Raw genomic sequence first — 24892 nt, forward strand, 5'->3', positions numbered from 1 at the left:
GTTGCTATAACAACTGTCATCACTCAAAGAAATCACTATTGTGAGCTTGGGTTATTGTTAGAGACAGTAGTCTGAGTTCTGAGGAAAGAGTTGGAGTGGAGTTGATTGTCGTCCAGTAGATCCACCTTTTCCTGTGTGCTAGTGACTAATTTTATTGCCTTTTTTTATAACCAAGTTACTTAAATTGTCTTTAGACAAATTTAAGTGTTTTCTTCATTTTTGTTAATATTGTTGAAAATTTTATAACAGTTTATAAAATTTTATTGATTTTTTCAAACCTGAGTTTTTTATTGTAATTTTTGTCTAATTTTAACTACTTTATTCATTTTAAGTTTTTTATATTTTGTTACAAATTGGTTTACTTCTAAGTTTTTAGTATATGAATTTATCCCAACTGCTTTATATTTTATATTATTAAATAATTTTTGGTAAAGTAAATTTAAACTATGTCACGGGTCAGTCCAAATCCAGAGTGTCTTCCAGACACTATGATTCAAACTCGGGCTAAGAGTGCTCGCATTCAGTGCCTAAGACTTCTTAGCCATGAGTCAACCTTTAACCCCCCTACCCTTCTAAACAAACCCTTGGAAGTTGGCGTGCCAACCTCCTCCGGTTTCAAATTTTCTAAAACTTTGTTCTAAGCTTATATATTTACTAATAAATTATAAGCCCATGTAAAATATTTATACGGTAAGTAAAGTGTTTTTATTCTATGTTAACTAATACAAATAAAGGTTTTGCACTGAGAAAAATAAAACATAACATTTAAAGTTATAGGATCGAACTTAGTTAACAAAAGATAATCTTATTACTAAATGTGTAGATTGAAAATCATTTTAATAAACATTTAAACTATATAGCTATATGTATAATGCATATACAAGCTGGAACTTTCCTCGAAAAGTTTATACCTTAAAATATAAATTGAAAATCATATTTTCTAGCTTTCTGAATAATTTTACTGATTTTGCACCAAATTTAGAATGTTAAAGAACTATCAGATATTGGAACATAAGTGACCAGTTAATTACAATAAGATACACAAGACACACACTTTCAAAAACACTAATTTTTTTTGATTTGATTAAATTAGAAGCCATTTGTATTTTGTTAAGGAAACCTGTTTTATGTAAGCAAAAAGATTTTGATTATACTGTTTCTTTATTTTCGTAACATTTTATAAGAGTTGTTCATTTTATTTATGTTTAGTTTTACTGTAGATTAATTATAACGAAAATGGACTTATTTGGTTTTAACTTTTACTAATTGCTTTTGTCTTTTATTTATCTCTTGATTACTTTATGATTACTTGGTTATTATATAAGTGTGTAAAATCTTATTTTTGTTAGCATTGTACTCTACTGAAGAGAATTGCTTGAAATATATTTAGTGTTTTTGAAAGTGTGTGTCTTGTGTATCTTATTGTAACTATCAATTTTTATTTTGTGTTTTTTGAGAATTCGTAATCAAACGGGTGTGTGGATTCGCGAGAGGTGAATGTCCTACCAATTTAAAATTTCTTATTTTTTGTAATAATACATTTTTGTTTCTCGTCTTAGTTATCTGTTAAATCATCACAACGCAGCGACCCAAGATTGTAATACATTCAAAGTTAGGATAGTTTGTTGTTACGTTTCAATTAGTTAACTAAAAAAATCAACCACAAGATTTTCTGCTCATGTCATTGTACAGTAAAAATATTTTTTATTGCTCAGGTTTAAAAATTTTTACTCGGCTGATAATCAGTGCACTTAATTGTTAACTGTGCTTAGTATTTTCATTATTCAAACTTAATTGCTTTCTAACTTAATTTTTTGCACTATATTTACTTAAGAGCCCTACGGATTTGCATAGTAAAATGCAGTGCATTTTAGCTCAAAATTAAGTAAGGGTCGCAGGTGCAGATTAAGTAGTTCAAATTGGTTTTGATATTACATTTAAAAATAATACCACAATTTGTTTTCTAACAATAACATGATAACTTTTACACAAAACATTTTTTGTTCTTAATTTTTTCCTATTTTTTAAATAACTATCTTTTAAAATAGTTTAAAAAAATAGTGTTTTTTAAACTAAAAGTAACAAGCCATTTTTGTTTTCACAAGTATACTTTCTGTAAAAACTTTTAAATAACAGCTGAGAAATAAGCCCATCAATTAAGCAGTGGGATCTCTGTGTCTTATGAAACTAAACTGAAATTTCATTCTATCATCTTAAAGAATCAAATAAATACTACTCAAAGGGTTAGGACTAGTTTCTTCTACGAATGAGCGTTTAATTTTTCAACTTCAGGGTCTTAACCAAAATTGGGATTAATTGCAAAATTAAACTCAACTTAACTTGTCTAATTAAACACGGCAGTTAAAAAATAATAAAATATCTAGTACTAATCTCAAATCTCTGGAATTGTGTATCTGTTTTTTTGAAATTGAAAACTTTTGTAAAATTAGTCAAAATATTTTGGTACGTTGAAAATTTGAATCTACTACTTAGGACAAATGTAAAATATGAATTCGGATGAATTGTTCTAGATATGTAGAAGTTACTCTAAACTATTTTCGAATAATAAGAATATTTGAGTTGTTCAGTGATTTTAAATTTACGATTTACGATTTTACGAATTTACGATTTACGATAAAACTTTCACAAAAGACACATACCTAAATGACAGTAAAACTTTTAACACAGAACTAAAAAAGGTATCAGATTGGCTAATGGGAAACAAACTTAAGCTAAACCTTAACAAAACCAGAAGCATGATTCTACACAAACCAAAAAATAGTTTTTGGATTTGAACTTAATGTTAAAATAGGTAAAACATTTATAACAAACACAGATAGCTATAAATATTTGGGAATAATTTTAGACAGAAATTTAAAATGGACAGAACACATAGAAGCTATAAAAACAAAATTACAAAAAACAATGGGTGTATTATATAAAACCAGACACTTCTTAAATGATAAAGCATTATATTTAATCTTTAATTCTTAATTTATCAGCAATGTTAGATATGGCTTGTTGTGCTGGGGAAGAGCAAATAAAAGATGTATAAATGATATCAATGTTCTCATAAACAGAACACTTAGATGAATACATTATAAGAAATATGATGACAGTGTAAAAGAATTAAAAACTCAGAAAAAAGTAATAGATATTGAAAGTCTGTATCTATATGAAATAGGTCTGTTTATGTTTAAGTTTAACAATAACTTGTTACCAGATAACTTTAAAAACTACTATAGAAGTGTAAAAAATGTCCATAATTATCATACCAGGTCTTCAGAAACAAATTTTTTCCTACCTAGATTCAACAGCAAAATAGGTCATAAATTACTATCCTTCCAACTTGGAAGTTCCAAGGTAGTAAGTTATGGAATAAGCTACTACTATGTTTAAAAAATATAAGTCATTTTGGAAAGTTCCACGATGAACTTAAAAGTTATCTTTTAAATAAGGATTCTCAAGGTCATTAGTGATAATTCCTACTCGCCTGTTTACTTTGTTTAAGGAGTTAATAGTATTTGTCATTTAGTATCCAAAATTTCATTTTTTCTTTTATTTTAATATTTTTTTTCGAAAGTTGATTTGTTTGGTTACAGTAACATTGGTTTAGTCTAGGTTTTAGCACTTTCTATCTGGTTGTATTTTAAGATTATTCTTTAAGATTACTATTTTGAATTAACTTCCGATTACTTAAAAACTTATTTTTTTTATGCTTAAAATTTTTTTCTTTTTTAGCATGCAATTGTAATAAAATAGTTATAGATGTTTTTACTTTAACAAAAATTAAAGTATTTAAATAGTAATCTAAGATAACTGTTCTAAGTAAACTTAAGTTTTTTTTTTTGTTTTTTTTTTTTGAGGAAATTAAAGAAAATTTTTTTCTTTTTTATGTTTGCAAATGTTTTGCGTGTTTTCTATTATTACAGTTTTAGACTAGGACAAATATTCATAAAAATAGAAAATAAAAGGAATACTTTAAAAGAGAAGAAAATTTTTTGTAGTCAATATCATTACTTACTATTAAAATTATTATAGTTTTTATCTTTTTTTTTTTCGTATTAAAAGCATAAATTTTACAGTATTTGTCTTCATACTCTATAAAAGTTAAGTTCAGTTATTATAAAAAACACTTCTTTAAAATTCGTAAAATAAAAATTTACAATATTTTAATTAAGTATTCAAATGTAAATTTGTTTTTACTGTTCAAGTTAAATTATTTAAAAAAAAAATTAATTTCCTTTTTAACAAAAGTACTTACATAAAAATTTTTTGTTAGAAATTTCAGCGTTTTACAATTTACTTTCTTTAAAGAAGATGTTACCTATAATTCAAGTATTCGCTCGTTTGTTATTAGTGTTGTTTATCTACTTTTAAAAGTTAATGTAAAGTGATGTGTATATTTTTTAGTTCATATGTTACTAAACAAGATTCATAGTACATTATTAAGCAAAAATTCAGTTAATTTTCGTTTAGTTTTATTTTTTTTCATTTTTATTTTCGTTTAACTGATTGTTGACTACTAAAGATTTAAATATTTAAATGATAAAAAAACTATGTGTAATAGCTCGTAAGAAACTTTATAAGCATGTGGTGTACAACTCGATAACCGAAAGGTTCCTTTGTACACCAGGTTCTTAGACCAAGCTTTTTGAGCGCTTTTTTTTATCGTTCAATAACAATAAATTTAATTTGCATAGACTTCTCACTTATTTAAATGATCTGCTTCAGGATTTTTTTAAACTACTTGAGTGATGGAACTAAAACATTATTGAAGGTGATATAAATTCACATCTTTGTTAGAAAAGTTGTAAATGTTGCTGCAAGATATTTTGTTGATTTTTTGACTAGCTTAATTTTATTTGCCATGGTACATTTTATGTTTCAGACGTAAAAAGCTGATTCGTTTGTTAATTTTTAAATGATTGCTGAAACAACCAACAAATAAAGTAGTCCTATTAGTTTGTTTTTATACAAACTTCATATTTTGTGGTGTGTATTTTAAAACGATAGTAATAGAGCATTTTACCATAGATGGAGCTAAAAAGCATACAAATTACTTAATGTAAAAGTTTTGAGTCGTTGCAATGATACTTGATACCTGTGAAACAATATTTAAAAAATTCTTATTCAAATAACAGTCTAGCAGTTACAATTTTATTATCTTTAAAACACAGTTTTACTAACAATCACAACTATAAGTTATATAACATATTAAATACTAGGATAAAGTTTTGTATTAATGAATTTATTTCATAACCAAGTCTGGCTGTTCAATATTTGTTAGTATTTTTGAGTTTTCTGTTTTTATTACTTAAAAATATTTTTCAAGTTTTTATTTTGATAATTAGTCACATTATTCATTTTTACAGTTTTAGTTTAGCACAATTGTTTGTGAACTCGATATGATACAAAAACAATCAGATTTTGAAACGAAAAGTAATATTCTAAAGAAATAAAATTTATTATTATTCGAAGAGATTTAAAATAGTGTCTTATGGCTTCACTATCAAACCAGATATTTAAAAACATTGTACAAGTATAGTAACCTCTCGCATGTTTAAACACTCGTGACTTTACGCACTCTCGTTTAGTTACGCGTTTTAGAATTCTAAAAAATTAAAAAAATAAAAATTTTAATTCTGTTTAATGTTACACAAATTAAGTTTATTGTATATTTTTAACTTAAAATATGTTTTTAAATGCTAACTCACCTATCTATATCTTTAGACTTTGTAAACTTATGTTCCTTGACTAATTGATAAACATTAGTTATACCTCAGTATATCTAACATTTTGTAAACAATAAGAGATTAGATTAAAATTCTGAAAGAAATAACACTGTGTTAAATAATTAAAGTATAATGAAATAATGAGAGTTTAAAACACAAATAACTAATACAGCTTTCTTGCCCTATATATGAATAAACATCTAAAAAATAAATCTAATGAAACTTCCTAGCAAAAAGTAGCAGTGATACTTAATAAATATAGAGCTTACACTTAACACAAATCTCAATTATTTTTTTTCGTAGACATTGACTAATTTTCATTTGACGAATTGTATTGTCAATGTTGTTTCATTGTCAATTGTAACAAAATTGTTTATATATTTTTCCTCTAAATCAATGTTAATTTTTGAAAAGGCTTTTATCAGCCCATCAAATAAAAGTGATTTTTCTACTTCAGTTGTTAAGTTCATCTTTAAATCAGCTTTTATAAAAGAATTTCTCACAGTTTTTTCAGATATGAGCTTCCAACCATTATATCTGAGTTTGCTAGGTAGAATAGAATATAAATGCTAAGTATTGAATAAGTTACATATAAATAAAGATAAAATCTACTTATTATTAAAATTAGTAACATTTTTCCACAACTACTATTATTTCATACAATTTTAATTCTTTTTTTTTGTTATTTGTATAGTTTTATCTTTTGTTTTCATATTTATAAATAAATTAATCAAGTTTTTAAAAGTGGGAAAGTCCCCAGTCTGCTTTTAACTAGAATCAATATCAAAAAACAGCCATTATAGTAAGTATATTTGGTACACCTCGTATTTTTACGATTTCTCGTAATTTTACGCTTTTTTTTGTGGACACAATGTGCGTAAATAAGCGAGAGGTAACTGTAACGCGTAATATACACTTATTGTTTATACCAACCAAGTGTTAGCATTTTGAAACGTTAAAAAATTGCAACACTCAACAGAGTTGACATATTTGAAGTCTTCCTAAACTTAGCTGTTGTAAACAGTTTGTATTTTTCGGAATGTGTTCAGTTTTCAGGTGAACGATTTTAATTTTATACTTTTAAATCTTGTAAGTCTGAGCCGGGCTACATATGATGTGACTTTAAACTCCTATCTAAATAAAGAGCTACTGAGCTTTAAAGTTTCTCTATTAAAAAACACTAGTATGTAACTAGTCTACCAGGTATGATAAGTTATATGATCCAGCAGTAATGGTTTGTTATGTTTCTTTAAATTCAATAACATTTGCAAATTAAACACAATTCTAGAAAGTGAAACTGTTATATTTATGTTAGCTCCAAAAGTTAATTGTAACTTGCTTTTAAAATTTATCTTAACAAGTTTTTAGCAATTTTTGAAACTTTAACTTTGCAAAACAAAAATGAACTATATAAGCTCGTTAGTGATTGTGAATTAAAAAAGAGAACACCCATCATCAATGAGAATATATATAAGAAAATAAATTTAAACTTGTCTACACCACAATAATCTTTTAACAACTATCATTTTTGTCATAGTTGTTCTCTTACTCAAACTAATATATTTTTAATTTTTTCTTTTTTATAATTTCCTAAACTATGTAGTAATTATGTTTTATTAAACCCTACGTAAGTAAAAATCATTTTGAAATCTTACAACTGTAATAATGTTTAAGATTTAAAACTATATTTATACTTTTTGCAGGGGATGAAAAGTTTGTGAAATATATCTAACAGGTTAATGATAATAGTTGAAAAATGCTCATATTGCATTTTAAAATTAAATTGATAAGTTCAATTGTTTTATCAAGATACAGTACTCCTACTGATCCATATGAATTTTAGCGAAATATACTTTTTTTAAAGTGTTGATAAAAAAACTAATCATTGGTGCTTTTGCACTATCTTTATCTATCTCTATTTTTATACTCCTAAAAACTAACGTTTAAAAACTTTGTTTTAGTTATTACACTAACATTTTTGTAATTAAATTTGTTTAAAAAATAATAATTTTATTAAAAATTACATATGTTAGCAGAAAAAGTTCGTATACCAAACTAGACTTTTTAATTCTTGTATTTTGTAAGTTTAAAGTAATTGTTTTCTCATAAAATTTTTTAAAAGTTTAGTTTTAATTTAATTTTTATCGCTGGTTTACTTTAGTTTGAATTTATTCTAAAAAGTTTTATTATACAGCAAAGTTCTTTAGTATAAGCATTTAGTTAATTTTTACACTTGATTATTACGTCAAACTTTAAAATACAGTATAGTTTTATTTCAATTTAAACAAAGTTTAATTTAGTAAGATGCAATTTTTAACAAGATTTACTTAGAAAGTACTCAAATAATTATAATAAAAAAAAAAGTTTTTTTATATTTCCTACATATTATGATTTGTTGTTTTATTTTGTATTTTACTTTACTTCACCTTATTTAAACTTGATAGTCACAAACATTATATAGTTTTATAACAGTCAGATTTAACATTATGTATTGTATGTATTATTAACCATTAATCTGCAATAATCTATAGTATTTATTTTTGTTTTCAATATACACATTTATATTTACTTTAGCTTCTATTCTTTCCTTACAGTAATTTATTTTTTACAGAGCTCCGTTGAAGTGTGTTCACCCGTTAACACACAGAAACATGTGTTAGTGCAATAAAGAAAATTAACTGTTTATTTGTTATTATCATATATTTCAGTAAGCTTTTTTCGCTCGGATCTTTGTTAACAAACGGTTAAATTTATAATTTTGAATGGTTATGATACAAAGTATAATTATAAAAGTCTTTTGTTTATTAAATTTAATTAATATACATTAGTTTTTGACTTATTATATTTTTATTTTCTGTTTTTCAAACAACTAAACATTTTAAAACGCAAAAATAGTATAAAAAGTAAAAAATATCAGTGTAGTTTGTAATAATTTTACAATAACCTGATTTTATTAACAAGATCTATTTATTTAGTTTTCAAATAAAAGCTAATTAAATAAAAAAGAGCAGTATTCTTAATATAAAGTAAAAGATTAAAAATTTTTTAAACTATTTCGTCGTTAGTCATAACAGTAACTTTTCACTTACTAGTATCATGTACCCACAAACTGTTTAAGTTTAATGTTGAAGCTGTCAAACTTTTATCACTTGACTACTTTTAAAAAAAGCATTACATATTTATATTACTTTTACTTTTAAAATACTTTTTACAATCGTCGTTTTTGTTTTTTACGTAAATTTGTAACATTATCACTCAAGTAGAAATGTTAATCTTTTTTTCTTTTACCACCTTCAAAAATTTTAATCCATATAAAAAACTTTTAGCAAAACAAAAGTGACTTTGCACGATTTGGTGTGGTAATGAGGATAAATAAGATTTCAAGCTGCACTAATGTTGCCTGTGAGTGATCTTACTGACATGTAAAATTCTGCAAGGATACTTACCTTTTAAGTTCTTGTAGCAGAAAAGTTTGAGTGTTATCCGATCCGAAATAAGTTCACGAGCAGAGATTGAAAAAACAAATTAACGATAAACTAAATGTATGATGAATAAGTAAGAACGGTTATGCAATAAGCTGATATTAAACGCCTTTACTAAATACTTAATTTTGTTTAATAGTCTAACAAAAATATTCTATCGCAGTTTTTATACTGCGTGAATATCTCTAAACCAAAGGTCGGAAAGCTTTTATAAGTCGCAGGCCTAAAACATTTTAAAAGTTTAATTCGGGCTGAAACTATTTAAAATAAAGTATAACACTTAATTAATGTAGTAATAAAGGTATAATACTAAATAAAAGTACAATGTGACTTTTGTTAAATTGCTTTTAAAAATATTTCCATGAAATAATCTTTAAATTTCTTATTGTATTTTTTATAATATACAGGTAAAAACATATCACAAAACTTGACATTTATTAAGTTTTAAAGCTAAATAAAATACATTCTGTTAAACTTTATTTCTCTTTCTTTCCTATTTATATAAAGCTAAAAGTTTGTTATCACATTGTATATGCAATATTCTGTTAAAGACGTTTTTATAAAATTAACTGTAAGACACAATAACCGAAGAGATTTTTTTTCAACTAATATGACGTTAAAGTACGGTTTAGATTTTTTCTCTCAAGAATTTTCTAAGTTATAAAATAATAACTTAGATATAATAATTCTTGTGATCTACCAAATCAGAAACTTAAAAAAAAATAAGATCCGCCAGGATCCGGATAGTTTTTTCAAACTAAAATCCTGCAGGTTCCGTATAATTCTTACAAACTACGATCCGGCCGGATCCAGATTTAAATCTGATTACTTGGATCCATTAGATCACTTATAGTGACTATAAATATAATATTATATATACTGATCAAATAAAGATTTGTTTTTTTATCGTTTTAGCTTAGCTAACTTCTTTAGCCATAATATCTTTTGAAATATCGGTAATATTATAAAACTAGATTTTTCGAATGTAAATTTAAATTATTTTAGACTACTTAATAAATATCAAGGTTATCAAATAAATTACTACAAAAATTAATTTTAAAACTTTTGAAAGTATCGTTTTAAAAATGTTTAAAATATATTTTTTATTAGAAGGTTTTAAAGTTAAGCTGTGTCTTAAAGCTTTAAAACGAAAAAAGTAATAAAAAAAACTGATAGAAAAATTGTATAATTAAGTTTGTTTACCATTGAAGTAATTTATATTTAAATTTTATAGTCCATAGATAAGTATTAAAAACAAAGTTGAAGCTTAAATAGGAGGAATTTAGCATATTTTTGTATTAAGATATTTAAAGCTATATGTATTTAAAACTAATTAATAAAACTTTTGATATTCTATCATTTATCAGAGCTGTTAAAAAAACAAAGATAAATTGTATATCAGTGTTTATTAACATTTATATTTCACACTTTTTTATTTTTTACGCTTAAAAATGATCTTTAACATTAATTTAAGCTTAATAAAAAAGTTTGAAGAAACCTAAAGCTAGTATACATTGCTAGGTCTGTATAAATAGTTTTGTTTTGGAGGTATAAAAGTAAAAGTATCAAATATCTTTGCTAAAATTACTTAGTAAAATAAGTCGGTATGGCTTGTAAATTTACTTTATCTTCTTATTAAGAGGTTAAGACTTAAAAAATAACTAGCAATGTAATTCAAACACCGAAGTTTTAGCTGAACCTTTAACTTGTAACACATTTAACGCTTGTTAACTTTAAGTTTCTATGTTGCATAGTTCGTTTTTAAGTTTTTTAAATCGTGGTACAAGTACTTCAAAAGCATAAAAAAGAGTCGTGCAAAATAACTTCCGTGCTAGAGTAACTCTTTATGCTAAAGTTTCACTCCGTTCTAAAAGGACAGACTGTGCATATGCGTTACTCAGTACTAAAGTGTCAATCAGTGCTTTAATATCACTCCGTGCTTAAGTGACAGACTGTGGTAGAGTTTCACTTGGTGCTTTTTTTATCCGTTCCCTTTTTTAGATATTGTTCCTTTACTGGTTAGTTACCCATTTATTTGTTTGCCTTCTTATCAATGAACGCCTTCTGATGGTTAAAATCAACTTCTTCGAAAAATAGATAGAAAACCACTAAATATTTTATATTTTAAAATCAATAAAAAAATTTAAAAAAACGAAACTTGACGCAATACTTGGTTTCAATACATAAGTTTTATAAAAATAGAATCCAATAAACTAGTGTTTTTTTTTTATTCATTGCAGTTCAAATACTCAAAATACACAAACGAACGGTTGTAAGTTTCCTGTACTTATCAAACTTAAGAAGCAGCCAGTGTACCATGTAGTAAGAGTAGTAAACTATGTTACAAAACATGACATCAAAATTTTGTCAAGCTTATAGCGAAATAAAATTATAACTTGTAATCTTTTATGAAGGTTTAAACCACAAAATTAGTCTAGCTTAGCTGTCCTGGACAACGACACTAAACTGTATCCAAGTGGTGTATGACTAGGTTCCTTGGTACACCAAGTCTTTGGACCAAGTAATTTAGACAATTTTTTTTTGTCGTTCAATAAACAATAGTCTAAGAAAAATCTTAAAACATTTTATTGCGTTGTTTATCTTAAAGATTTGTATTGTTATTATTTTTTTTGTGTTATCGAGGTTACTGTGTAACTATATTGAAATCAAACATTTAAACATAGACCACTTAAGCATACGTGAATCAGTAGTAGCTAAATAAAAAGTTTTTAAAAATTTATAAAGAATAGAAAATTTAATAAGTTTATTGTTATACTTTTAAATGATAAACAGTGTTATTATTAATAAAATAAAGTGCATAATTTGTATAAGAATAAAGCTAGTAAAATTAAAAACTTATTAAAATCAAGATTTAAAGTTGCTTGCATTGATTATACTATAATTAAAACTTGAAGCCTCAAACTTGTTTAGAGTCAATAAAATATATCAGTTTTGATTTTTTTATAAATAGTTGTATATTGAGTTGTTGATTTTTTTTTGTTTTACGTTATGAATATTTGTTTAAAATAAATTTATTTCAAAATAATTCTTTCTCTTAGCTTTAGCCTTCAATAAATTGAATTGCGAGAAAAACTTTGCCTACCTTAAACTAATGGTATTTGAAAAACTTTACTATTTTTTGTGTTTTGAACTATTGATTGTGTGTTTTAATTTTATTTCCAGGAACTTAGCTTCATTACCTAAATAGGAGATCACTTACTTAAATGTCCGGAATGCTCCAAGAATTTTAATTACGACATATTTACAATTTTAACTAAACGACGTAACACATATCATTTAAGTGTTTTAGAATCTCTTTTTATAAATACCTATAAGCCTAAGATTTGTAATCAAAAGTTAGTTTATAATACTAACTTGTACAAACTGTTATAGTTTTTTTTATCTTTCAATTCAATTTAGTTCTAATTTTTTCAAAGTTTACTTAAGATACTGTTTTTTAATTGCGCAAGTACATTTAGTGTAATTGCTCTGAAACTTTAATTATTTGATACTTTAGCTTTATTCCTTTAAAATAGTTACAGTACCTAAATTCTGATAATAATATTTTACTGTACACGTTTTCATAACTTTATTATTACTATTTACCTTTATATAGCTTTAAAACTTGTATGTATATACTTTATTGTAATATCCTTTGACCATGTTAAGTTATCTATTTACTTACTTATGCTTAAAAGTCTTAAGTATTTAATTTTTAGCAAACTCATATCTAAACAGTATTTGTTCTTAATTTTTTATTTAAACTCATTATGACATATCCATTGTCTAGATTTAATATATGGTAATATTATAATTTATAGCTTACTTAAACACAGTAGTAGTCGATAAGTGTGTTTTGAAAAATATTTTTTACTTAATAAAACAATGTAATGAATTTTTCGACATATTTAATAAAATTTGTACCCCAAAAAAGTTGTAATCATTATCATTATCATTATCATTGTTATTGTTATCATTGTTATTGTTATTGTTATTTTTATTATCATTATCATTATCATTATCATTATCATTATCATTATCATTATCATTATCATTATTATTATTATTATTATTATTATTATTATTATTATTATTATTATTATTATTATTATTATTATTATTATTATTATTATTATTATTATTATTATTATTATTATTATTATTATTATTATTATTATTATCATTATCATTATTATTATTATTATTATTATTATTATTATTATAATTATTATTATTATTATTATTATTATTATTATTATTATTATTATTATTATTATTATTATTATTATTATTATTATTATTATTATTATTATTATTATTATTATTATTATTATTATTATTATTATTATTATTATTATTATTATTATTATTATTATTATTATTATTATTATTATTATTATTATTATTATTATTATTATTATTATTATTATTATTATTATTATTATTATTATTATTATTATTATTATTATTATTATTATTATTATTATTATTATTATTATTATTATTATTATTATTATTATTATTATTATTATTATTATTATTATTATTATTATTATTATTATTATTATTATTATTATTATTATTATTATTATTATTATTATTATTATTATTATTATTATTATTATTATTATTATTATTATTATTATTATTATTATTATTATTATTATTATTATTTTTATTATTATTATTATCATTATTATTGTTATTGTTATATTTTTGCTGACGCAGCAAATATGCAAATCAAATTGAACTTAAGGTGTACTAGCCCATTATTTATAAGAATTTGTTCTATGGTTATAAATATTCCGGAAATTATACTTTTAAGTCAAGCAAAATAAGTAAAGTTTTTTATAATTTCAATAAAAAATCTATGAGATTTTTTAAAAGCCTGTCTATTTTAAAGCTTGTCTACAATGAAAAGTATTTTTATTTAGAGTAAAGTCAATTAAAAAATAATATTATTGAAAATGTTAAAACCAATTGATAAATTTTTTGAATTTGTTAGATATGATTGATTGTTTTACTTTTTCTTCCAAAGAATACTAAAACTTCATTATATACTTTAAATTGGAAGTTTACTTTTAAAGAAGCTTCGTTCCTGGTTGATTTTTTAATTTACAAATTATGTTTGTAAACATTTTACTATAATGTTTCAGTATTAGTCATAACAACAATAAGAAACTATCACATAATGAGTGATGACAAATTGGCATTCAACATTAAAACAATTTCACAATTATTAATTAATTACAATTAACAATTATAAATTAATTCTATACTATTCTTGAGTCTTTCTTCATCAATTTATATAAGTTTATCAGGGCAGTTGATCAAATGATTTGATAATTATCAAAGTAACTTTTAGACTTTAGCAAAGTATGAAAAAAATTGATAAAACTTGTTCTATAAAGTTTTCAGACTAGGCTTAACCTATTTTTAAACAGGTTGACACAAAACCTGGAAAAACCTAGAATTTGACAACTTAGCCTAAAATGCTTGGAATTTAAGTAATTAAAAAAAAAAAACTTAAAAAAACCTGTAATTTTGAACAAAAATCACTAAAAAACCTGGAAATTAAACAATCTTACATGTTAAGTAGTAATTTGTTTTAGATATACCATGTATGTGATAGATAAAAAAAATTTATCCTCATCAAAAGTTTTTTTATTAAAGTACACATTTAAAGTAGCTTTACAGTATCTTTTCAATGATGTTATACTACTTAACACTGTTTTTTACCTTAAACTTAACTTTGAACTAAAAATAGACCCAAAAGCGTCTACTTTCTATAACCTGGAAGAAATTTCTCAAAACCAGTGGCCACCCTGATTAAGTACCTAAAAACAGTGTTTAAAAAGAAAATAACCAATAATTTACCACTACTAGGTCTTTCTCCATAGTAATCCATTGACTTTAGTTTTAAGTTTTCATTTTTTTACTGATTTAGATATTAAAATCTTAATGTCAGTCTAGCGTTCTGTTTATTTATACTGGGTATTTTTTGGAAAAAAAGTATACTTTTCTGTGAAATTTGTTTAATATATCATAACTGTTCAAAATATAGTTTTAATCGTTTGCTAACAAAAGATCCTAGTAAAGTAACTTTACTGGAATATAAATAAAAACAAATTATACAGTAATCTTCCTTTATTCTACCAACATATGTTTCTGTGTGTCAACAAATCTATATGTGGTAAATTAAGTATTTCACCTATTAATAACTATTATCTGTAGAAAATATCTTACTTTAATGAAAACATATATACACCTACTTTATTCTATGCTTCTATTCTCTCATTACAGTAATTATTTTTTTACAGAACCCAGTTGAAGTGTGTTGATTTATTGACACACAGAAACATATGTTGGTAGAATAAAGGAAAATTACTGTATAACTTGTTTTTATTTAATATATCATATACATTTTAAATTAATATTTATTTGTTTTTGTATGTGGTATACTTATAACATATGTGATAGTTTCAAATAAATACTGTATTGTTTGTAAGCAGAATTTATTGATGTAGGTTGGTAATTTTTTTACAAGTAGATCTTTTCCTTTGAAATCATATATACTTGTCTTACCATCATTATTGTTTGAAAAAGTATGAGTTTTTTGAGATGAAGAGTTTAAAAAACTTAAATACCAATTTAGGAAGTTGTCAATTGCAAAAGAAAAGACTACTTTATTAAAAGTACAATTTTACATGAAACTTATAATTAAATCATTTAAATTTCTTTCTTCTAAAATTATTTTTAAATAAATAAAAAGCTTTAAATGAGTTATTTTTTGAGTTAAAAACTTTTCATCAAGCATAAATTATTTTTAGTCATATTTTAAATTATGTAGGGAAAATTTTAAAACATTTGTCATCTTTATTTTGAAAGTGCTAGAAAGTATACATCCTAACTGAACTGTTTCAATTTGTGATAAGATTGAATAGTGTTTAAATATTGTCACATAACTTTTCAGAAATAAATTAAAGTTATACTCTGTATTAAAAAACTTCTATTTTATATTTTATGTTGTCGGAGCTACATCAGGGTCAAAAAGTTTTTAAATATGAACTTTAGCTCTTAATAAAAAGCTTAAAGTCAAGCTATAAGTTAATTATCAAAGTTTAAAACTTATTTTTAGTCTAAAGATGTAGTTTTTTAAAGTTAAAAAATTAACTCAAATATAAGTTTATGGAAGGTATTCATATCCATTATTTAAATTAAAGTATGAATTAAGAAAACATCCTCTTATAAGTTTTTTATAGAATAGACATAAAATTATTTTGAATTTTTAAAATTTGTAAAAAGCACCTTAAAGCTTAGTTAAAACTCTATAAAATAAAATCAAATTTAAAAAAAGTGGGGTCCACCTTAATTTTTACCAGTTGATTTTTTTTCTAGAGTTTTATCTGAGCTATCAGACATTTTTAACAGCTTGAAAAAATTTAAAGTAGTTTTTGAGATATGAGTGATCAAAGTCGGTAACCTCCATAGGTTCCTAATTGAAGGCAAAAACTAAAAATGCAAAAAAAGACGTTTCACTAAAAATCTATCTCCTTCTCATTTTATAAGCAATTTTCTTCAAACTTTTACTAAAAGTGTATTATTAAATTTTAAAAAGATTGAATGCAAGATTTTTTTATTTTGAAAAATAAAATTTTCATTTAAAAATATACCACTTTTTTTTTTGTTTTTTTTTATCTAACATTTTTATTTTTTATATTTTTAAAATTCCAACATTCATAGTCTTTTAAACTATAATAGGAACGTTTTCTGAAAGTTTGAGGTCTCTAGCTCAAAAAATGAAGGAGAAGATAGACTTTCAGTGACTTTTAAAATTTTTGAGAAAAGTTTGAGGTCCATGCAGTTGTATCGGTGACTTTTTATACAAATTACAATATCTCAAAAGTTATACAATTTTTTTTAATTCTATAAAAAACTGGCTTGTAGTTTGTACTTCAAGCTTTCATATAAGATCCAATGTTATTTTTAGTAAAAAAAATGTCAGACACCCCTATGCCCTTAATGGTAATCATTTTTGAAAAAGCTACTAGTTGTTTTTCACCATTTTCTAGCTTTTGAGATATAGTGTGCAGAAGACTTCAATAGATAACTTTTATAATAATGCAAAGTAATAAAAAATCAAAAAGAGATCAATTTTATACAAAATATTTTTTTATAGGTGTATCTAAATATAGGTAAATTTAATTTTTGTTAAATAAAAAAGTCATTAAAAATTTTAAAATTGATTCCAAGTAATTTTCAAATGTTATTTAACTATCAGGTTAGAATTTTTTTTTTCACAAGTTGTTGCGAGTTGAATGAAATAGTTTTTTTTTTTATTTTAAAGTTTGCATCTTTCTAAGGATATTATTTAGCCCTTCAAATTTAGCCTCTGTATCTCAAAAGTTACTTAAAAACAGTTAAAAGCAAATGGTGTCTTAATTACTAATGTAAAAATAAGACAAATTCAAAAAAAGCAGTTAAACTTTTAAAAGTCTTTAAAGCTTTTGAAGTAACCTTTTTGTGTTATGTTATTTTTGTTTAGGTTTTTTATTATTGAACAAGTAATCAATAGTTTAAAAGCTTAAAAACAGTGACTTTTTAATTTATTTTAAATTAGATTTTTTAATTCCAGAAGTAATAGTTTGTGCACTTTTGAAAAATAATTTGATCTTTTTTGGGTAAATAACTAAAGTTTAAAGATAATTTTAGCTCAATTTTAGAAAAGAAATCTGTTGGTTAGTGAGTTTCACTGTGTACATAATCTTAGTTTAGTTTCAAGTTATATCTAATTATTGGAAACAGTTGCCAATAAAGTTTTGAAGTAATTATAGTGATTAGTTTTATATAGTTTAATAGATTAAATTTAAAAATTTTTGACTTATAATTTATACATTAAGCTTACTTATTTTAACTAGTGAGTACATGTATTTATTCTTAACTTCCTAAAGTAATTTTGTTAACATATAATTTACAATGTTTTATTAAAATGGTGCAGGGGTTCAAAACTTTTTGTAGTTAATATATGTTAAAACATATACATAAGTTAAAAGTACTAAATTTAAAGTAGCTTTAATATAATGAAAAAATACTTTAACTTTTAAGTAATAGTCAATTTTATAAATGGTTTCCTATAAAAGCATATATAAAACAAATTAATCTTTTTAATGTCAATTTTCTCAAAAATATATTTTCAACTAAAACTCAAACTCATCTTTAATTTTAAAGATTTAAGAACTCCAAATTCCTTGTAATAGTTTTTAAGTTGTAAAAAAATATAATTTGAAACAGTAAATTATAAAATACTTAATAACATCAAATGTGTCCTTAAAAAATATTTTTTTTAATTTAATGTTTATTTAAATCTCTTATGATTTAGTATTTTATTTAATTTTTTAATTTAATTGTTACACAGAACCTTTTGAATATACTAACATAAATCAGTAATTTCATGAAAACTTATTTTATTTTTCAATAAAAACAGAGTTTCAAAAAAATCTGAAATCCTACAAAACCTAGAAAACACATTTAAAATAGCTTTACAATATATTTTCAATGTTGTTATAATAATAAAGACAGTTTTTTTACCATAAACTTAATTTTATACTAAAAATAGACCCAAAAAACTGGTACTTTCAAAAACCTGAAAGAAATTGAGAAAAACTAGAAGAAGGTTCTTAAAAACCTTTGGCAGCCCTGTAATAAATTGACTAAGAGCTAAAGTAAAGTTTAAAATAATTAGATCAACTAGTAATTATCAAAGTTGACCCCTTACTATGCCTTGTCTAAGATAATATTACTTACTTAATCTATATTGTATTTTATAAAAAGTTTTTTTTTTAATGTGAAGATTTTATTATATCTTTAGTGCAGCGTTATATTAAAACATCCAGTTTAAAAGTTGTAAGGTTACCATTTCTAGTAGTTATTAGTGAAGAAAACTCTTTTTATATGAACTTTATTTCTGTACAATAAATATCTAAAGGCAAACCTTATTTTTTTTTAAATTACTTAAAAAATGTTTCAAATTAACATCCAAAACTTAACAAACTTCAGAAAAATTTAACTACAGTACAGCAAATTTATTCAGGTATATAGCTGATATAGAAAAGTCAAGTTGAAATGCAGCAATGCTCGCCCTGCAATATTGCCAACATAGTTTGGCAAATTGTTGTCCGTAAGTACCATATTTAATAATGGTTGTTTTTAATTAATTTATTACAGTTTTTTATTGTTATTCTTTTCAAACCAATACAACCAAGACTTAGCATATGAATAGTACAAACCTCTTTATAAAATGAAATTTTGTCAGCTACCTTGTAATAGTTAGACTGTTTTAAAATTATTAATTTTTTTTTTGTTGAATGTTTAAATAAAAGTCATTTCAAATCAAATTATGTAAATTTTTAAGGTCAATTTAAGGTACTTTTTAAGATTCAAGCTATGTTTTTATTGAAATTTCATCATAAATTTAAACCTATATTACAATGACCTTAAATCAACATTTTTAATTTATGTTTTGTATAAATAAATTTAAAATTTCTTTCTTATTTTTGTTTCTTTAATTTTTTTAATTTACTGTAAAATGTTTTAGTTTGATTACTACAGTTAGTATTAATATTTTTTAATTTTTATTCATCATAAATACTGACTGTTTTTTGGTTTGTGTTGTGTCAAAGAGTGTATTACAGAAATTTAAGTGTTTTAGGTTTAACAATTATAGTATTGAAAAAATTAGAATATTTTTTATTTCTTAATTTGCCATGCACAAAGGTTGTAAGATTAAATCTACTTTTGCATTATGCATGAGTATGTAAAATGTCATTAAAAAGATATCAATCTCTTATAAGTTTATAAAAACTTTATGTTAGGAAGTCTGTTTAAGTTGTTTTTTTAAATATCTATAGATTGTTTAAAATAAGTTGAAAACAGATAAAAAAATAAAAATGTTAAAGCTTATCAAGTAATTTATAATTTTTATTAGTTTTATTAGAAATCATTATATTACTATTTAAATAAATGTAATTTTTTTTTAATAATAAATTTTTAACAACACATATTTACATTTGTTGTACATATGTCCTGGACAAGACGTTAAAAGGTATCCAAGTGGTGTGCAACTCGATAACCAAAAGGTTTTTTCGTGCACTAGGGCTTAGACCAAAACATTTTAAGGGCTTTTATTTGTCGTTCAATAAACAATATATGTTGTCATTTATTCTACCCGTAGTTTATTATGTTTGTTGATTATTTGTTTTTTAAGTTTTACTCTTTTTAAAAGTTTTAGTTAAGTAAGTAAAAATTACTTATTATTAATATTAAGTATTATAATATTTGTATTGACTTTTTATTTGTCCTAATTTAAAATCAACTTCAATTCAGTATTAATTTTATAATTAATATTATAATATTATTTATAATATTAATATTTATAATATTAATTAATATTAATATAATAATTATTAAATAGAGTTTTTGATATTAAAAACTATTACTTGACAAAAAAAGTTGTATTAAATAACAAAGATTCTAGAATAAAGATAGACTTTAAACTTTTACTTCATGGAACCCTTTTTTATTCTTATTCTTATCTACACAGTCTGTTCTGATCCACCTCAGCTTAACAACGGTAAGTATTCTGGACCAGACTTGCCACAAAATGGATCCGTTTTCAGTTATAGTTGTAATCCTAACTTTATGTTAAGCCGAACGTCTTCAAAGATTGCTACGTGTACCGACAATGGTACTTACAAATGGGAATCAGATCTTCCTAAGTGTCTTCAAAGTTTGTTAAAAAACTTCCTTAATTTGTTTATATAAGGTTTTTTGAACATCGACTAACAGCAAAGTTTTAGTACCTACCATAAAAATACAAAATATAAGTAAAGCTTAAAAATACTATCAGTTTGCAATGCTCCACCTACTGTTATGAACGGAAGTTATACTGGAAGTCTAAACACAACATACTTAAGAGGTGATTTTCTTACCTTCAAGTGCGATTTTGGTCCAGATAATTTCATTGGCTCAATTGAATGTGGTGAAAACGACTGGATACAAAAACCTCACTGTCCTGTGAAAGTAACAGGTTATAATATTGTAAGAAATATTTATACACATACTTTGAAAATATTTATGTACTTATGCATTTAAAGAGGCTAAGTAAAAAATGTATAAATCCTCTTTTCAATCAAATTACTCAAATAAATGCTACTTAAATTGAAACATGGAGTAAGAAAGTTATTTAGAAGTCATTAAAGCTGTGCAATTTAAAAAAAGATTTACAATTATTAAGGGTTAGCTAGCTGTACAGAGTACAATGCAGGTGTATAAATACTTCAAAACTAACATCGTACTGATAAGTAATGAAAACTAAATGTAAGTTATAACTTATTTGTAAAATTTATCAATTGGTTATTGTCTCAGACTATAAATTTGTGTGGTAAATAACATTTTTATTTTCTTTAAGTATCTATCTATCTTTAAATGTTGTACAGAGTTACCGAAAACCTGGAATTTGACAATTTAGGAAAAAATAACATGGAAAATTCGGGAATTTTAAACAGGTTTTATATGTAAATGGTAAAATTTTGGTTAAGTTCAAAAATTCTGTCGTACACTATCATTTTATTTTGGTATCCTTTAGATTAAAAAAAAAACACATTTAAACTATCTTTACAATAACTTTTCAATATTTTTGTACTATTATCGAGAATTTATTTTTAACTAATAATGTATAAAGAAAAAAGTACTATATAAAACCTTAAGAAATTTAGAAAACCTGGAAAAAAATTACAAAATTATTTGACAACCTTGGTTTAACTAGTTGACCGCATGTAGTTTTTTTTTTATTGTTTGTTTTAGTTGTAGGTTTATAAATAATAAAATTGTCTGCTAAAAAAGTTATTAAATGCAATATTCGATTCTCTCTCTTGTCAAATGTGTTAAACAAAAACATATTAAGATTATCATTTAGTTTTATAAAAAATTTCAAAGCATAAATACTACCACAATAACAAAATTTAAAGCAATCAAACCCTTAATAGAATAAAACAATTGTTTCTGCAGAACAAATTTGTGCCCGTTTTATAAAAACTGTTCAGCAAACGATCTTGTTTACAAACTATAAGTTTAAAACTATAAATTCTTTGTTGATTTTAGTTGTTTTTCACAAAGTTTAAATGTTAAATAAAAAAAGTTACTATCTTAAATACACAAAACTTCGTGAAAAATACGACTTTAAAAATCTTTACATTTTATTTTCAAATAAATTGTAAATAAGAATAAATAAGGCATTCTTAAAATGTCAATACAATTGTAAAAGTATTAATATATCTAACCAAGTACATCTTTTTACTCAAATATTTTAAGGTTTTATTTACAGAATACAAGCAATGTGGATCGCCACCCGAGCCCGTATATTCCACTTGGAAGGCCACCAGTGGTTCCAATGATGGGACGTTTTGGAGCGGAATGCAAGTCAAGTACACTTGTCTTGACAAGTATTTGTTGAGACCCTTGGAGGCAGATGTTCTGACGTGCGGACAAGATGGCACATGGAGCCCTGGATACGCACCCATCTGTTCACAAAGTTTTTACTTATCAAACATATTTAAATTCTATTCTTTCAAAAAAGTTTCTTCTGTAAAAGTCTACATTATGCAGAAGTAGTTTTTAGTTTAAATTAAATATATGAATAACAATAGTACTGTGTGAATAAAAGAACTTTGTTTTTTACCCAAGTTTTTATTGATTATGACTTAAATAAACTAAGTTGTATAAATTAGGTTGTTATATTTTGTGTTTTCATCTAAAAATGTTTGATTTTATTGACATTTAAAAATCTTTCAAACTGAATTCCATGTTTTAATTAGTTGCTTATACAAAAACCCATTTCAATATTGTTACTTAATTAAAATGTTTTAACACAGTTTAGTAGTAGGAAAACTGTATTGACGTACAGTCTAGCTGGATTTATTTTTATAACTAATAATAAAGGTACTAGTATTAAATAACTGTATAAAATATTTGAGTTATTATTATTAATTTTATAACTATCTATATTGATGTTTAAGTCTAATAAGATTAAAATATTAAAAATAAATATTTAATGAAAAATTACATTCAGATTACATAAAAAGCCATAATACAATGTAGTAGTATTTTTTCAGTCATATCACAAAATTAATTTAAATTTGAACCAAAAAAAATACTGAAGGTTTAGCTAGTTAAATTAAAATGTTTTTTTATCAAAAAACGTTTATTTAAATAAATAGTTTACAGAAATTCTAGAAATTGTAATGTAGGAATTTTAAATGTTAGAGTTAGTGTAATTACTATTCATAATTTTAACTTATAAGAGTTTTTTTTTACATCGTTAGTACTTATGTGTTTTAACTAATATACATAGAAAAAAACTGACATAATTGCAACAGGCGTTACTAATGAATCGAACAACACTGATTCAGTTGATGACACTCCTGCATCAGATGTAAATAGTGATACAGAAGACACTAGTGAAAAAGAAGATGACACTACGACATCAGGTACAACTGATGATACAGATGGAACTGACTCAGTTGATGATGGTACTTTAACAGATACAAGTAGTGATACAGAAGACACTAGTGAAAAAGAAGATGACACTACGACATCAGGTTCAACTGATGATACAGATGGAACTGACTCAGTTGATGATGGTACTTTAACAGACACAAGTAGTGATACAGAAGACACTAGTGAAAAAGAAGATGACACTACGACATCAGGTTCAACTGATGATACAGATGGAACTGACTCAGTTGATGATGGTACTTCAACAGATACAAGTAGTGATACAGAAGACACTAGTGAAAAAGAAGATGACACTACGACATCAGGTACAACAGATGGAACAGATGGAACTGACTCAGTTGATGATGGTACTTTAACAGATACAAGTAGTGATACAGAAGACACTAGTGAAAAAGAAGATGACACTACGACATCAGGTTCAACTGATGATACAGATGGAACTGACTCAGTTGATGATGGTACTTTAACAGATACAAGTAGTGATACAGAAGACACTAGTGAAAAAGAAGATGACACTACGACATCAGGTTCAACTGATGATACAGATGGAACTGACTCAGTTGATGATGGTACTTCAACAGATACAAGTAGTGATACAGAAGACACTAGTGAAAAAGAAGATGACACTACGACATCAGGTACAACAGATGGAACAGATGGAACTGACTCATTTGATGATGGTACTTTAACAGATACAAGTAGTGATACAGAAGACACTAGTGAAAAAGAAGATGACACTACGACATCAGGTACAACTGATGATACAGATGGAACTGACTCAGTTGATGATGGTACTTTAACAGACACAAGTAGTGATACAGAAGACACTAGTGAAAAAGAAGATGACACTACGACATCAGGTACAACTGATGATACAGATGGAACTGACTCAGTTGATGATGGTACTTCAACAGATACAAGTAGTGATACAGAAGACACTAGTGAAAAAGAAGATGACACTACGACATCAGGTACAACAGATGGAACAGATGGAACTGACTCAGTTGATGATGGTACTTTAACAGATACAAGTAGTGATACAGAAGACACTAGTGAAAAAGAAGATGACACTACGACATCAGGTTCAACTGATGATACAGATGG

This window comes from Thalia democratica, chromosome 4 (genome assembly GCF_965202585.1).
Source record: "Thalia democratica chromosome 4, ktThaDemo2.hap1.1, whole genome shotgun sequence".
Lineage (NCBI taxonomy): Eukaryota > Metazoa > Chordata > Thaliacea > Salpida > Salpidae > Thalia > Thalia democratica.